This window comes from Lolium rigidum, chromosome 2 (genome assembly GCF_022539505.1).
Source record: "Lolium rigidum isolate FL_2022 chromosome 2, APGP_CSIRO_Lrig_0.1, whole genome shotgun sequence".
NCBI lineage: Eukaryota > Viridiplantae > Streptophyta > Magnoliopsida > Poales > Poaceae > Lolium > Lolium rigidum.
Window position 1 is genome coordinate 194,749,111 of NC_061509.1, and position 18,566 is coordinate 194,767,676.

Below are 18,566 nucleotides of genomic sequence, written 5' to 3' on the forward strand. Positions count from 1 at the left end.
GTCGGCGCGGCTTTGGCGGGCAAACCATTGGTGTACCGTGTGGACACTCGGAGCCGCTCTCTCCATCCGGTCACTAACATTGGCAGTAATGCCTTCTTCGTGAATTATATCCGGTGTATCTCCGTCGACACCGAGTGTACCCGACACTTCAACCTGGCAGCATCTACTACACGGATTTGGGTTATATCGGAGCGTACTCTCATGATACAAATGCCCGGGATGAGTGGCCGCTACGTGTGGATAGAATAGGATTCTACGGTTTGAGAAATGAACACGAGGCCATACCGTTTGGAGGATGTATTGGCCTCACACTGCGGACGGAAGGAGTTCAATGAATATTTCCTTGGGGAATTGCACGAATGGAGCGACGGAGAAATATATGAGGAGGAATGAAGAACAAATTCATTCATCCTAATCTTCTTGTTGTCCATACATTGCGTGCGTGATCTTGTATATTTTTGCAGCTTAGTTTGTCGTGAACATTAACAATGTTATTGGCTGCTTTTGGCTGCTCGTATGCAGTTTACCTATGTATTATACTTAGTTTTCTCGATTATCTGTCATGTGAATTTATCATATAATAGCTTCTAGATTTGCTACTAGATTTGCTGCCATATTGGGCAAAAAACGAGGGTCAAAAGGCATAAATAACCCCGTAGATTTGCTACTAGATTTGCTGCCATATTGAAGAAAGACAGAAATAGAAGCTTCTCTAGATTTGATACTAATTTGGTGAAAAAGACAGAGAGAGAAAGAGGGGAAAAGGTGCTCTCAAAAATGCCAATTTGGGCCGAGAGAGACAAAACCCAGCTCCTGCTCACGTGCAACCAAACGCTTCTCGTCCTGTCCCACGCGGTCCCTTTCTACCAGCCCCACGCGATGCGGCCCCACACGACGCGGCCCCACAGACGACGCGGCGCAACACGTCAGCACAGAACGTCCAAATAAACGGATTCCTTCCGTCTGAGCTCCTTCTGCGGGTCTTCAGACAAAGGCTAGGGTAAAACTGAGGAAAAACTAAGGGGCTGGGGAAAACTGAGCACAACTAAGGAACCGAGGGCACGAAAATAGAAATCCCATATTTCTATGGATTTCGTTTTGGGTTTGCCTCGTACACAAAAGGGGAGGGATAGTATCTTTGTTGTTGTGGATAGGTTTTCTAAGATGGCACACATTATTCCATGTCACAAAACTGATGATGTTACACATGTTGCTGATTTGTTCTTTCGCGAAAGTGTACGTTTACATGGTGTGCCAAATACTATTGTTTCTGATCGTGATACTAAATTTCTTAGCCACTTTTGGAGATGTTTATGGGCTAAGTTGGGGACTAAATTGCAGTTTAGTACTACATGTCATCCCCAAACTGATGGACAAACCGAAGTAGTAAATAGAACGTTGTCTACTATGCTGCGGGCTGTTTTGAAGAAGAACTTAAAATTGTGGGAAGAATGTTTACCTCATATTGAATTTGCTTACAATCGTTCGCTGCATTCTACCACTAAGATGTGCCCTTTTGAGATTGTGTATGGTTTTGTACCACGTGCTGATATGGGGTGGCCCGATATTCTCAGTAAGCGACGGGTGTTGATGAACACGTGATGGTAGCAGCGGATGAAATCGATGATGATGAGGAGGATAACTTGTATGATGCGACGAAGTCTCTCGATTGATTCCTGATGCCAATGCAACAGCTCTCAACCCTGCAAGATATTCGCAACTCCACACACTTGCGCACGTAGCCAACGACCACGAAGCGGTAGATTGCAATCTTCTAATCCCCAATGGAACAGCGGATCACACAAACTTTCAGTAGCATAAAACTCCAGATCGCAACGAATTGGAGAGTGGTATTCAATAGTTTTGCATAGCAAACAACTAAGAACTAGGGTTTATCTTAAACTTGGTCTAAAGCAACTTTGGGGGCGTCCCAGGGACTTATATAGGTGTTCGGGACGACCTCAGGTCGAAAAAGTACGGAAATAACCGACCCAGAATAGATCTGGTCGAGACAGACTCGGACTCGGCCGGTCTGGGGGCCGGTCGACCGGGCCTGGGACCGGGTGGTCCGGTCCTAGACCGGGTCTGTGACCGGGCGGAAGCCGGACGAAGCGTCCACGTTCCCTGGATGTTGCCCGGATGGCACCGGCGCAAAATCCGGTTTGCGACCGGGTGGCTTGGTGCCACGGCCGGTCTGACCGGGCCTGGGACTGGCCTGAAGAACTCCTCCTGATACGGGGCCGCATCATGTGCGTCAACATCTACACGTCACGCAAAGGTGAATCTTCTCCTTTATGCGTTCCTACAAATGTCTCTCCTGAATGGTATGCTACTTCATCCTACGTCATATGACCATGATAGGTATGCATCGCCGAGTATGGAGGAAGTGGATGACGCCATGGAGGCTCGAGGACTCAAGGTCAACGTCAAGGTCATGGGAAGCATGGAAGATATCGTCAAGGAGAAGGGGACGCGCCGCGAAGGCCGGCACTGCCGTTCAGGACGACCGGCACTGCCGCCCTACCACTACACCTGAGGATGACGGCCCTGTCGCCCTACCTGCGCCGGCACTACCACCCCACTGCAAAGAGCATCAAATCTGAACCCTTTATCCCTTTGTATGCCTAAACTACCCCTCCTTTGGTGGCTCCCTATATATAGGCTCCCACCTCCCCCTTCCTTAAAAAGAGTTGAACTTGAGAGAACCTAGGCTTATGCCTCCACCAACCCTTTGGGATTAGGGAAACCCCCTCCTTAGATTACCATAATCTATTGTACAAGGCACTCCTTATATGATTAGTCTCTCACACTTGTGATTCTACCACCGGTCTCTCACTCGTGTGATTCCACCAATCGTATACCGATCTTCCTCTCGGGGATTCTACCGCGTGTCTCTCCCTTGAGAGATTCTATCGGGATAGTGGTTCGGGCTATCGGGAGTAAACTGGAATTGTATCGGGTTGGTGTGCGTTCGCGTGTGTTCATCGTGTTCTTCGCCGTGTTCTTCGTGTTCTTCCTCTCCCCCGCCTTTCCCTCGGTCAATTCATGAGATCGGGCAATCCACGTGACCTTAGGCCGCATCATATGGTATCAGAGCAAAGGTTGCCACGGATTTGACCCTCCAATTTCATCAATTTCGCCCAAAAATTTCCCAAAAAATTTTGCCCCAAAAAATAGCTCGAAAATTGATCTCCGAATTTGTTGCGTTTTTTGTGGTTTTGATCCACGGATTTGATGTCTTTGGTGCTGATCTATGTTTCCCCCATCTTTTTCTCTCCAATTTCATCAAGTTTGGCTCCAATTTGAACAATTTCTGTCCAGTTTTCGTGTGTTCTTTGTGGCTGTTCTTCGCGAGGACGAGCTGTTCATCTGGGTCAACGCCTGCGCCGCTCCTTCCGCTGCTCAGCACAACGACGCGCACCTCCGCTGGCCCTGCTCGATCCGCTCCACATCGTGCCGCCACACCCAGCTGCTGCACCCGCCCGCTGCTCCCTGGCCGCGCGCCTACCTCGCCTCGACCATCGATCCGCGCGCAACCACCTCGATTCCTTGCCGCGCGCGCCCAAGCACAGCTGCTCAATCCCCTGGCACACACGCGCGCGTTGACCACGTACGCCGGCCTCCAATCCGCATACATCAAGGTCGCGTGCACCATCCACTCCCGCTGCTGCTCAACTGCTCTCCTTGCTCCACGGCCGAGCCGCTGTTATCACCAGAATTTGACCGAGTCAGAGGTGGGCCGCGATCAAGATGGGTTTGAAGAATATGCATGGAAGAAATACGTGAATCGGCCTTGTGTACCAAGTTTGGGCTAATTGCCCGTGTATCTGTACCATAGTAGGATACGTGTCGGTTAGGAGTTAGAGTTTTACCCGTGCACGCTTGAGTTAGAAAGTCCCCTGGACTATAAATATGTATCTAGGGTTTATGAAATAAACAACAACCAACGTTCAACACAAACAAATCTCGGCGCATCGCCAACTCCTTCGTCTAGAGGGTTTCTCCGGTAAGCACCATGCTGCCTAGATCGCATCTTGCGATCTAGGCAGCACAAGCCTACCTACGTTGTTCATGCGTTGCTCGTGCTGAAGCCCTTTTGATGGCGAGCAACGTAGTTATCTTAGATGTGTTAGGGTTAGCATTGTTCTTCGTATCATATGCTGTCGTAGTGCAACCCTTATACATCTAGCCGCCCTTACACCTATCTTAGGTGTAGGGGCGGCACCCCGCTTGATCATTGTTTAGTAGATCCGATCAGTTACGGTTCACTACAAGAAGACCCCCTCTACAACAACACATCTATGCGTATCTAAATGTCAATATAGGCGTTGCTAGGGCCTCTACCAACGGATAATAATGCGTTGCGTTTTTGGGTGTTGCAAGGGTACAATGCAACGCATATACACGCGTTGGTAACCAATTGTCTAAGCGTTGCAAAATAGCTACATATTCCAAGCAACAACTGTATGCGTTGGTAGAGTCATTCTATACGGATTGAAATTTCTATTTCGCAAAATAGAATATTTATTTTTAGACTGGATTGTTAGAATGCTCTGGGGTATGGCGTAATTTTTTTCTCACTGAGAGAACAAGGTTCATATGCGAGATACCACATCACATGAAAATTGTAGAATATATGAATTCATAGGATCACAATAAATTCAATATTTATTATTAGAACACCACTTCATATACAAAATTGCCTGAAAGGTACACAATTTACAACGTTGCATCGAAATATCATATTCTGCGTAGTCCTCTATATATTCCTCTTGGAACACCATTCCAAAGACGAAAATTACCTGAAGAATAAACAATATACAATCTCGCATCAAAATATCATATTCTACCTAGTGATATATATGTTCTTTCTGACATTTGGCCTATCATATTCAAAGCTGATATCCAAATAGCAAAGCTTGCTGATTCACGGGGCCTGCAAATACAATTTCGCGTTCAGTATAAAAGTGGCAAAAGGAGTGTGAAGGGTATGGTGAATTTTACTACGTACTTGCCTAAAAAATTGTAGGTATACTTACCTTGGTGCCATGCCAAAGCTAAGTCAGCACACAAGTCATTTCTGCTATCCTGTGCATTTGATATAGCTCATCAGAACCATACAGATGAAATAGATTAGAAATTGCCAAGACAGGATTAGAACAAATCCATCAAACAGTAAATCAAAACACTATAAGTAATTGGATTGTCCATCTAACAAAAGATCAAAATTAATAACCAACTTATTCATAGATTGGTCAATAACAGTAGCACAAAGCACATCTGGACGGGATATAAATGGCAAAAAAGGGGAGGAATTCATACATTTCGGTCATCCTGCCACTGGTTGTTGATACTGATGTGCGCCTGCTTGAACTTGCTTGATGTGGTATCACGTGCCACTGCCAACAACAGCGCTGGTGAATCTGCCTCTAGCCCATCACACATGTCTACATACATAACAGGAGTACCTCAAGTTCAAGCACATGGAATAAATCAAGATGCAGATATTAACTGCAATTTGCATCAAGGGAAATGGTAATATAATTTTGGTCAAAAGAGTACTCGTGATATTGGTCGTCTGATCGTGCACTAGGAATATTGAGAGACAAAGACTTGTACGCTACAGTGCTTAAGATAAAGAGACCGTTGTCTTAATATGAAGGGAAATACACTGTTTTCCAATATTTCATATGACACTATGGAAGGTGTAAACCTGCTGTACTTTTGTAAAAGAGAAAGACATACCTCAAATCCAAAATGCAGTGGAGCATGTTCTTTTATCTCCAATGCTGTAGTGGCCTTCTCCATTTCTAGCGAGTTGACATGATACATCAAACTATATGCAGAAGATTTGGATCAAATGGATCTTGGCACAAAGCAAAGAATTCTGGCTTCAGTACAACCGAAATCTTTTAATACGTGTTCAACTTGCCAGCTTACATACAAGGATAGAATCATGGTAAGGTGCGGATAAAAAAAAAAATCAGCTAGCTACTATTGAAAAACTAAAAAAGCTACTGTATATGAACAACATCCCTCTGTACTATTCGTGTCAAGTTCTGGTACGTGTCCAACCGTCCGTAACATAATCCTATATCTTCAGCTTAGGCCCCAATCTAACAAATCCAAAAGGCAAGAAAATGATTGCAGATGATGAGCTCACGGTGACAGGAGTGGGCACAGATGCACAAGAAAACTAGAAAACTGAAGAACACGGGTCAAGCAAGGGAAAATGCAAGACGAGTCTGACAGGGGGGGAAAGCGAAATTGCATGCCGTCGCAGATCTTCCTCTGCCGTGCCCTTTTCCACCGCGCTCCCTGTGCTCCAACACGCCGTCGCGGATCTTCTTTAAACCATCTTGGCTGCACTGGAAGCGTTTAGCGGATTTAGGGGATCTCACGGCACACGAGCACGAAGCTGTAGCGATTCATACCTTCGGGACATCCGCGCTGTAAATCCCAACCATCGGAAGCAAGGAGTGGGAGGTTGCAGCGTGAGTCAGGTCACTGACCCACCGGCGAGAGACGCCAAGTTCGCCCATGGCGCCTTGAGGTCGGCGGCTAGGTTTGGAGGAGGGGAGGAGCTGAAGTTGTTGGGTGCGGGAGGTGGGGTTATGGGATAGGTAAATGAGACGTGGTTAGTGGGCTGGGCTTATAAATTAATTTCTTCTGGTTGCAATATTTATAGCGGACAACGGATGTAGCCCGCAACACATACATACGTATCTACCATAAATCTTTGCAACGAATATTCAAGTCGTTGCTAAGTATGTATTGCTTTAGAAGGGTTGTTGTTGTAGTGGTTGTTCCTTGTTCTTCAAGGATTAGTTTAACATCCGCAATAGTTAGGCCTTACAAAGGGTTGGAGGATCCAGCGGCGTGTAGGGTGTAGTTTGCTAGCCCTAGACAGGATGTTCTGGGGATCAACCTCGTGTTGGTTTTTAGGCCCTGTCTAGGATCGGCTTACGATCACCGTACGCGAGCGCGAGGCCCAATCGTGAGTAGGATGATCCGATTATGCGGTGAAAACCCCAAATCGTCGTAGATCACATTAGCTTTATCTTGATCAAGCAGGACCACCATATATTCGTGCACCTCGTACGAATCATGGGTGGATCGGCTCTTTGAGCCGATTCACAGGAAAACCTGAGAGCCGATCGAGGCTCGTATTTAACGTTTACGTGTATGCCATGCAGGAAACTAAGAGAGGCATCATCCAACACCTTCCTGACCAGGTATAGGTCAGGTGGCACGCCCTTGCGACAGCATCGGACGTGTGACCAGAAGGCTTTGCGGGCCGTCGCTCTGAGGGACTGGGGCCAGCCCTAGTTGTTCCCGGCTCTACGGTGTTGCCAGTCGCTGCCCGCCGGTGGGTTTCTGACCGCAACACATTCTGGCACGCCCGGTGGGACAATCTTCGACATCCACCGCATCGCCATCTACATCCGAGATGGCGGAAAGCACTCCGGTCAAGTACGAGGATCTGACTGACGAGCTCAAGAAGAAGCATGACGAGATCAAGGCAGTCCCCGAAGCCGACCTCATCGGCTCTTTCCACGTAACCCGCTCCCACGGCGTCGGGTGGAAGGGGTTCTCACCGAAGGCGCACTCGATGGGGTGGACCTGTCCGCCCCGTCGAAGAACGCACCCGTGTCGCTGCGTCAGGAGATCAACTACATGGTGGCTCATTCGCTGCACCGCCACTCGAGAGCCTCGGTGAACACTTTGGAGCGTGTCGCTCCGCGCGTGATCCAGAAATCATGAGCCATCGGTATTCTCCGTCGGGACCAGCTCTGGGGACTTACAAAGGAGAGAGGCCACTCCAGTCCCATCCACCGCTGCCGTTCGCATGGGCGGCACCGGAAGTGCCGAACTCATCGGCATACGTCGTCTACAAGATTGGTGGTGATCCTAGTGACTACCAATTCCTACCTGAGGCGCCCAAGGAGATCCCGCACGGATACACGTGCGCATACGTGCCGGACTGCGAGCACTGGGCACTCTCGAACCGAGCTGCAACGAGCAGGGGCCTCTCGGAACAGCCAGGAGGAACGTCGGGAGCAGATCTTGAGAAGCAAACGTGGTTAGCTAAGTACGCCACTCCGACAAACCTCCGCAGCCCAGCTCCTGCAGCTTGGCTCGGAGCCGGAAAAGCAAGCATGGCTGGCTAAGTATGCCACCCGGCGAATCTTCGTGGGTTCGACACCTTCAGCCATCACCGCGGATCAGAGTTGTACAACTCTGAAAGATCAGTTCGGCATGATGCCGAAAAGGAAGACGTGCGGCTACACCAAGCCGTACCCCAACGAGTACGAATTGATCCCGCTACCACCCAAATATCGGCTCCCGGACTTCACAAAGTTTAGTGGATCAGATGGTTCCAGCTCCATCGAGCATGTGAGCCGATATTTGGCACAGCTGGGGCATGATCTCAGCATCGGACGAGCTGCGTGTGAGGTTCTTCGCACAGTCCCTCACGGGATCGGCTTTCGGGTGGTACACATCGCTGCCACCGAACTCAATCCGGACTTGGAAGCAGCTTGGAATAGCGGTTCCATGAGCAGTATCACTCGAGAGGCTTCCGAGGCTGGCATTGCCGATCTAGCACAAGTACGATAGAAGCGCGGGAAACAAGTGTCGGAATACATCCAGCGCTCAGGACCATTAGGAACCGATGCTATTCGGTTCACGTAAGCGAAAAAGAAGCAGTCGAGTCGGCGGTGGTGGGTCTCTCATCATCGATCAAGGACGTGGCCTCCCAAGCAGTACTACCCTTCATTGGCGCACATGGTGCGAAGCTGTCGGCATATGAACAGCGCCACCCGGATGTTTACCGGGACAAATGCAAGCGTGCGGTGGCCCCGGTTGACGCAGACGAGGATGAAGGTGCTGCGGGAGATCGAGAGGTAGCAGTGGCTGAATGGACTCGAGCGGCAGGCCCCGTGTCCCGCAAATGGGTGAAGCCACACAAGGCCCTCCAAAAGGTTTCGACTTCGACGTGACCAAAGCCGAGCAGATTTTCGATCTCTTACTCACGGAGAAGCATATAAAGGTACCCGAAGGCCACAAGATTCCTACGGTGCAGGAGCTGAACGGAAAGCCATACCGCAAGTGGCATAACACGTTCACCCACACCACTAACGACCGCAGGGTGTGGCGTCGGCAGATCCAAATGGCGATAGAAAAAGGACGGCTAATTTTCAACCAGTACGCCATGAAGGTCGACACACACCCCTTCCCCGCCGTTAACATGGTGGAGTATACTTACCATGGAGGGTGCCAGCCAGATTTCTCGTGCAATATCAACATGGTAGGATTTGGGCACCACTCTGGTAGGGACGGAGATGAGGGCAGCTGCTCTCATAGCAAAGACACAGAGGAAGCCGCTCCACGCGATCGGCTCCGCCACGACGGCAAGCGCTACGTCACAGAGGGAGAAGTGAAGAACATAAGATATCGACGACCTCTCTCCGATCACCTCCTCAACAAGTATGTGAGTCAGTATGACCAACGCCGGCGATACAACGACGATGATGAAAAAGATCGTCTGGCTAGGGACGACAGGAGACGTCGTCGGCATGATCACGACGAGGAGCGATACGAGCGCCACGCCAAGGAAAAGTCGAGGGAGCAAGACGACGAGGATAGGCACTGGGACTGCCCCTTCTTCAGACACTGCTGGGATTCAGGAATGAGCCGATTGCCTACAATCGGCAACTGCCCAGAATGCAAACAGAAGAAGGATGCATCTAACGTGTCTGTGTTCAAGTGTCTAGGGCCTCTCCCGCCTCGGAACAAGAGGACGATGATGAAGAAGACAAGTATCATCGGCCCAGGTGGTGCCCTGATGGGCTCAGCCGTTCCCAGAAGCGAAGGGTTCAGCGTCTACATGGGTTAGAGGAAGCTGAAAGATTATACCTGCACACGTTGAGGAAGGCACCGCCTGATCTGGCCGCCAAAATTCAGCGAACCCTGGACGAAGAGGGTCGACCACAAAAAATGGAGTGGCGCCCCAAGCAAAGGAAAGCCGATGATGAAACATCGGCTGGCACAAACCTGGTGCTCATCCTCCCAACGGAGTTTATCGCTCGAGGATTAAACGATGCACTCAAGGTGGACGACGGCGAGCGCATCGACATGACAGAGGATGAAGTTAGGCTGGTCGTATCCACTGGCCTAACCATGTAGCTGGAGCAAATCAATGAGCAAACGTGGCGAGGCTGATTCTTGTGATCGGCCCCAAGGATTGATGGAGGAATATTATAAAACCTTCATTGAGCAATTCAACATGGAGGCCAATTCCAGCAATCGGCCAAAATTATCCTCACTATCCATTCTGCCTGGGTTCAGCATTTAATCCAACAGGGGATACCTAAAGAGCCGATACCATCAATTCTCTTGACGAGAATCGGCTCGGGGGCACCTAGGTGGATAAAACACGAGGATATGAAGTAGGAGTATCTTTCAAACGCCCGACAGCCCAAGATATTCTTTGATGATGGGTATTGAAGTATGGGGGCCGATACATAAATCGGCCGTAAAAATTCAAAATTTTTAAGCACAGCCGATGCAGCGAGACATCGACTTAAGGATAGAAAGCCGATGCTTGGCCATCGACTCAAGAGGTGACTCGATGGAGCGAGGAAGTGGGCCACGAAGAGAGACTCGATGGACCAATACCAATGCCAAGAGCAGCCTGGACGTGCGGATCAGGTTAAGGATGGGTTGCATCAGATCCACCAAAGGAAAGGAGCCGATCTGACCAGCAAGGCGCAAGGAGTAGACTGAAGAAGCTCGGGGGGCAGCTCACCCTGAAGGTTCTTCGCTCGGGGAGCCGATTTTGTTGAAATCGGGCGGCTCGCGTTATGACGTGAGGCCAATGGCGGCACATTTGGCTTATCCATTACCGTTCTCGCCTTGGATCGAGACTCGGGGGGCAGCTGGCCTGGTGGATGCTCTATTTTTAAAAGCCGATTGGGTGGCCATCGGCTAGTCCTGCGCCGCAATTTTCGTCAAGGGTGGTGATCCGGCGGAACTCAAATTCATTGTTCGAAAGGAGGAAGGATAGTTCATGAAGGCTTGATGCGCTGACATCGGCTTTTTGAGTTTTGACCAAGATTGCAGTCACCCCGTGGTCGAAGAGAGGAAGGGCGGATTATGAGAGACCGATGCGTTGCCATCGGCTCATTGAGAATCGGTTTAAAAGAAATCGGCAAAGTCAAATTGGGAAAACTTCTTCATTAATTAACGGGATTTCTTACAAAGAAAGAGCCGATTGCTCAAAGAAGGAAGAACAAAAGAAGGGTCTATTGACCAATCTACTACTGCTAGGCCTACACTAGTAGATCCTAATCTACGGGCCATCGCTGCCCTCGTCGTCATCCTCGGAACTCTCATCGGCACCTGCTGCCGATGGGCTCCTCGTCGCTACTCCCGTAGCCCTCTACGGGAGCTTCATCCCCGTCTTCATCGTCGCTGCTGTCGTCGTCCCACCACATGCGGAGGCGTTTCGCCGGCGGGTAGCACTCGAGGGAGTCGTCGTCGTCGTCATCGTCTTCTTCTTCCTCTTCTTCAGAGGTGGGGCAGCCGTCCCAGGGGAACCGGTCGTCCTTGCTTTCCGACTCCAGTTCCCTGTCGGCGAGGAACTGAAGATCTTCATCCCCGCTGGTCAGGGACTGGTCGTCTTCGGACCAGATGGAGGAGGCGTGGTCTTCCTGGTCCCATTCTTCTGGGGCGCGGATGTCCGGCGGCGTCTCGCGGGAGGAGGAGGACCCATAGGAAAGGCCGTAAGAAGATGAGGAGGAAGAAGACATGGTGGCGCAGGAGGGTTTTTTGGGGTGCTAATGCGAAGGGGATGAAGAAGCAAACTGTGTAAAACGGTTAAATAAAGGGGATATGGGGGAGATTCAATGCCACGGCAGTTCCCGAGGAAGTGGTGCCCGGCAGAAAAATTTCGCAGGCCACGTGGAGAAGTGGAAGGGGCAAGGCATCATGATGAAGGATTACGTGGCGGTTTACGCTGCCGCCACGACATGACCCAACGAAAGAAAGCATAATGATTTTGGAAATGTCATTTCCAAAACCAGGGGGGCATGTGTTATCACCAGAATTTGACCGAGTCAGAGGTGGGCCGCGATCAAGATGGGTTTGAAGAATATACATGGAAGAAATACGTGAATCGGCCTTGTGTACCAAGTTTGGGCTAATTGCCCGTGTATCTGTACCATAGTAGGATACGTGTCGGTTAGGAGTTAGAGTTTTACCCGTGCACGGTTAGGTGCACGCTTGAGTTAGAAAGTCCCCTGGACTATAAATATGTATCTAGGGTTTATGAAGTAAACAACAACCAACGTTCAACACAAACAAATCTCGGCGCATCGCCAACTCCTTCGTCTAGAGGGTTTCTCCGGTAAGCACCATGCTGCCTAGATCGCATCTTGCGATCTAGGCAGCACAAGCCTACCTACGTTGTTCATGCGTTGCACGTGCTGAAGCCCTTTTGATGGCGAGCAACGTAGTTATCTTAGATGTGTTAGGGTTAGCATTGTTCTTCGTATCATATGCTATCGTAGTGCAACCCTTATACATCTAGCCGCCCTTACACCTATCTTAGGTGTAGGGGCGGCACCCCGCTTGATCATTGTTTAGTAGATCCGATCCGTTACGGTTGTTCCTTGTTCTTCAAGGATTAGTTTAACATCCGCAATAGTTAGGCCTTACAAAGGGTTGGAGGATCCAGCGGCGTGTAGGGTGTAGTTTGCTAGCCCTAGACAGGATGTTCCGGGGATCAACCTCGTGTTGGTTTTAGGCCCTGTCTAGGATCGGCTTACGATCACCGTACGCGAGCGCGAGGCCCAATCGTGAGTAGGATGATCCGATTATGCGGTGAAAACCCCAAATCATCGTAGATCGCTTTAGCTTTATCTTGATCAAGCAGGACCACCATATATTCGTGCACCTCGTACGAATCATGGGTGGATCGGCTCTTTGAGCCGATTCACGGGACAACTCGAGAGCCGATCGAGGCTCGTATTTAACGTTTACGTGTATGCCATGCAGGAAACTAAGCGAGGCATCATCCAACACCTTCCCGACCAGGTATAGGTCAGGTGGCACGCCCTTGCGACAGCATCGGACGTGTGACCAGAAGGCTTTGCGGGCCGTCGCTCTGAGGGACTGGGGCCAGCCGCAGCCCTAGTTGTTCCCGGCTCTACGGTGTTGCCAGTCGCTGCCGCCGGTGGGTTTCTGACCGCAACAGCCGCACCAAGCCCGCTCCTCCCTGGCCTCACACGCCGCCGACCCGCCTCCGCTCGGCCAGCCGCCAGCCACGCGCGCATCAGCCCCTGGCCCCGCACCTCCACGGAGCAAAGCCGCTCAGGCCGGTCACCACCAGCTCCAATCCGCGCCCACACGCAGCAGCTGCTCCACCTCGCTCCTCAGTCGCTCACCATCGCTGCGCACAGCCGCCGCTCACCCCGCACCCGCTCCAACTGTCCAGCTCGCACGCGCTGTTCACCTCGCCCACGCAAAATCCGGTTGAAACTGGAGCAAAACCGGGCGTCACGCCGGATATCTCGCAAAAAATTGCTCGGACCGGGCGGCAACCGGGCGGCAACCGGATGGTCCGGCCCCAGACCCGGTCCAACCGGCCCCATGGCCAGATTTCCCAGTTTTGACCCAATTTTCATCCTATTTTGACTCCACTTTTTTCCCCAAATTTTGACAACTTTCCGGAGCCCGTTTGACTCCAAATTTTAACAGCATCCCCCAAATACTTCACATATCCCATCTCTAATTTTTGATGATTTTTGGAGCCAAACTTTTGACCGCTCGTTTCGACCCAACTTTTCGGGCATTGACTTAATTTGCTCGGTTTCCGTTTTGGAGTGCCTTTGGTCCGTGAGAACCGCTTCCGTGCCTACATCAACACCGCGGCAACGGCATCGGCACCCCGGATTCCGGCGCATCTTCGCCACTTTAACACCACCACTTCGCCATCGCAAGTTCGTGTGCTTGACACCGCCTAACGTCAATAGGTATAACTTGCCCCCTACCCCTTGTAGCCCCTTTCTTCCTTTGCGTACCTATCCCATTGAGAGTGGCTTTTCGAGCGTTGCGAAGCATTGCACAAGTGTCACGACCGTGAGAGGGTGTGTGTGCGTTGTGTTGAGCAAAGCTCCGAAGCAAGCTCGGTGAGAAAGATACACAAAAGAAGAAAATGTGTGACATATACATAGAGAAAAATAAAGCTTCTAAGCATAGAAAAAAAAGTGAAAAAAAAGAGAAAAAGAAAAAGGAATAGAAAAAGAGTGTGTGTCCACCGATACAAAGGGGTGCAAAGTTTGTGAGCACTAAGAGAGAAAAGAGAAGAGTGGCGTTTGTGCAAATCTTGTTGCTTCCCTCTTATGCAACCGAGCTACCGTCTCTCTTGTGTTGGCGTGACACCGAGCATATAGTCTTCGCTAGGACCATCTTTGTTACTTGCTCACTTCCTTGGTCGCGCTAACCCCATTGTTCTTCTTGTGTGTGTTTCCGTGTTTCCTTGACATAGATCACCACTCTTGACATTTGACTTTGGATCTTACCCACATTTGACAATAGACTTTTCTGTTGATCTTTTTCGTTTGCTATCCACCCCTTACCCACCACATATAGTGTTTCTTAGCCTTTTGCGTGTGCTTTGAGTGTGTGTGTGAGTAACCCCGATACATTTTGGCTTTGCTCTTGACTTGAACCACTTTTCCGATACTTTCTTGATAGGTGAGATACTTGTGTAGTTTTCCTTCCACCATACATATACACCGATCCTAGTGAGAGATATACATGATGACCCCACAAGAGCAAGCCGAGATGAGAGCATACTTCGCCGAGCTAGATGCTCGAGAAGCCCAAATGACACCCAAAGAAAAAGCCGAGTGCAACGCATACTTCAAACACCTTGAGAGCAAGAGTGATACACCCCATGAGTCGAGTGAGGATGTTTCGATTTCTAACAACTTAACCTCTACTCCTCTTGTGTTGTCTTCCTCTTTGCTAGGTTGCTCGGACATCGACGACGCCATTGCCATGGAGATGAGGGACTCCACTATATGTGAGATGAGCGACTCCACTATATGTGAGATGAGTGACTCCACTATATGTGAGCTTGATGAGTGCCACCACTTCGAGAGCATGAGCGATACACCAAGTGAGAAGAGAGTGGTAGTTGATAGGTCATGTGAGGCCATTTCAAGTTCTAATAACTTACCCTCTACCTCTAGTGTGTTCTCTTGTGTCTCATTAGGTACCATGGATGACGAGACGCCGATCATGGAAAAGATGTACATGGTGCATGAAGATGATGATATCACACCATGCTTGATTGAAGATGAACATGGAGGCCACATCGAGCCTACCACTTCCACAACACCTACCTCATATGAGCGGGACTACAAAGGTACGTATATGGGTGTTGATGATGCCATGATCCCATGATGAATTGTGAGTGCATGCATGATGATGATGATACAATTGCTATGTCACATGCTCCGTTCTTATTCCCATGTGATGCTTTGCTTGATAACAATGTTGACCATGTGGAATTACTTGCTTGTGACCATATGACCATGCCATGCTATGAGAGTTTCACATTCTCTCCTTTTGCTTGCAACTTGTCGAACAATTTCTCTTTCCCATGTGTTGATTGCAATGAGGACATTGATGCTTGTGTTGTGACAACCTTGCCGAACAATTGCTCTTTCCCTAGGTTTGTCGACAACAATGATAAAACTTTGAACATGTTTTGCTCACAATGCTTGAAATATTCTCCCATTAATGCATCCAAAATATTGAACACTTGCTCTTTCAAATGCTTGGTTTGCAATTATGTTAATGTGCTTGTTAGTGAGATTGCCCCCTTAGCTCTCTGAAATTTTGGAGTCTTTGCATATATCCATGTTGAGCATGTTCCCATGTTTACCCCGCATATTCACCATATCTATTATGATGCATTTCTTAACGCTAATGGTGATGTGCAAAAGAAATGGAACATCATGATGGATGATGTGTTCATATACCATGCACACACGTTGTTCTTGTTGTCTAATATGTGTGTAGGTACCCAAACTCCAATGTCAACCTCGATTGAGCACGAGTGGACAAAAAGAGCTCTTGAGAGCATGATACAAGTGAGCTCCAATGAGTGGTTTCGCCCACACACTTCGACTACACAAGATCTCTCAATGAGAGCACAACGACACTTCGATAAGGTGACCTCCTTCAACTTGCGCTCTCTTGCTATACCCATGGAACTTCGGCTACTCTTTGAGTGTTGCGTTGCTTGTCTTGTGCTATTGAGAGGGTTCATGATAAGTGATGCCACATTCAAGGGTTATTGTCATCTCCCACCTCTACCCGGTCATGATGAGTTATCGTCGAGGACGACTCTTTTTCAAGTGGGGGAGATGATACGGGGCGACCTTCGGTCTCCACCGCATCATGTGCGTCAACATCTACACGTCACGCAAAGGTGAATCTTCTCCTTTATGCGTTCCTACAAATGTCTCTCCCGAATGGTATGCTACTTCATCCTACGTCATATGACCATGATAGGTATGCATCGCCGAGTATGGAGGAAGTGGATGACGCCATGGAGGCTCGAGGACTCAAGGTCAACGTCAAGGTCATGGGAAGCATGGAAGAGATCGTCAAGGAGAAGGGGACGCGCCGCGAAGGCCGGCACTGCCGTTCAGGACGACCGGCACTGCCGCCCATCTCCACCGGCACTGCCGCCCTACCACTACACCTGAGGATGACGGCCCTGTCGCCCTACCTGCGCCGGCACTACCACCCCACTTCAAAGAGCATCAAATCTGAACCCTTTATCCCTTTGTATGCCTAAACTACCCCTCCTTTGGTGGCTCCCTATATATAGGCTCCCACCTCCCCCTTCATTAAAAAGAGTTGAACTTGAGAGAACCTAGGCTTATGCCTCCACCAACCCTTTGGGATTAGGGAAACCCCCTCCTTAGATCACCATAATCTATTGTACAAGGCACTCCTTATATGATTTGTCTCTCACACTTGTGATTCTACCACCGGTCTCTCACTCGTGTGATTCCACCGATCGTATACCGATCTTCCTCTCGGGGATTCTACCGCGTGTCTCTCCCTTGAGAGATTCTATCGGGATAGTGGTTCGGGCTATCGGGAGTAAACCGGAATTGTATCGGGTTGGTGTGCGTTCGCGTGTGTTCATCGTGTTCTTCGCCGTGTTCTTCGTGTTCTTCCTCTCCCCCGCCTTTCCCTCGGTCAATTCGTGAGATCGGGCAACCCACGTGACCTTAGGCCGCATCACCTCCTCTCGCGCATGCCTCCCGCTCCTCCCTCGCGCGTCCATGGGATGTCTTCACGTCCAGCTCCATGTCCAGCTTCACGTCCAGCTTCTTGTCCAGCTGCTCCTCTCCTCCTCGTGCGATGCTTGGTTCCTCCTCATACCTGATCATACATAAGTAATACGACTTAGGTAATATAAAGTTCTCGTCGATCAAAGTATCGTTTAGGAACAAGTTCACTCGTTGTTTAAGTAGCTTCGCACGAGCTCGTGTCATTGGTCCAATCCTAACTTCATTGGACTTGAGCTTCACAGCTTCATCTTCATCTTGCAATGACGGAGGTAGTAGCGAGGTAGGGATGTCCTCATCATCTCCCCCCCTTCAAAAGGCGTCGACCTCGACGCTCCAGGTCTTCTCCGTCATATGGTGTCAAATCAGCAACATTGAAAGAATTACTTACACCAAACTCATCAACTGGAAGATCTATCGAGTATGCATTATCATTGATCTTGGCAAGCACTTTGTAAGGACCAGCACCACGAGGCTTCAACTTAGACTTCCTCAGCTTCGGGAATCTATCCTTGCGAAAATGTACCCAGACCATATCACCAGGCTTGAACAACATCTCCTTGCGTTTCTTGTTCTTCCTTGCAGCATTTCTCTTGCCTTTCTTCTCGATCAACTCTTTAGTCTTCATATGTATTTTCTTCACAAAATCTGCCCTCTTGGATGCCTCCATATTAACTCTCTCATGTATGGGCAAAGGCAACAAGTCAAGTGGAGTAATGGGTTTCAAACCATACACCACCTCAAAAGGACACAGCTCCGTGGTAGAGTGTACCGCCCTGTTGTAAGCAAACTCCACATGCGGCAAACACTCTTCCCACTCCTTCGAGGTTCTTCTTGATCATGGATCTCAACAGCTTGTGACAAGCTTCGATTCACCACTTCGGCTTGACCATCGGTTGGGGATGACAAGTAGTGCTGAACGAGCAGCTTCGTCCCCGACTTTCTCCAAAGCGTCTTCAGAAGTAGCTCATGAACTTCACGTCACGATCAGAAACAATAGTCTTCGGGACTCCATGTAGACGTACAATCTCCCTAAAAAACAGGTTAGCAATATGCGACGCATCGTCGCTCTTGTGGAGGACAATAAAGTGTGACATCTTAGAAAATCTATCCACTACCACAAATATAGAATCATGGCCTCTTTTAGTACGCGGCAAACCCAACACAAAATCCATACTTATATCC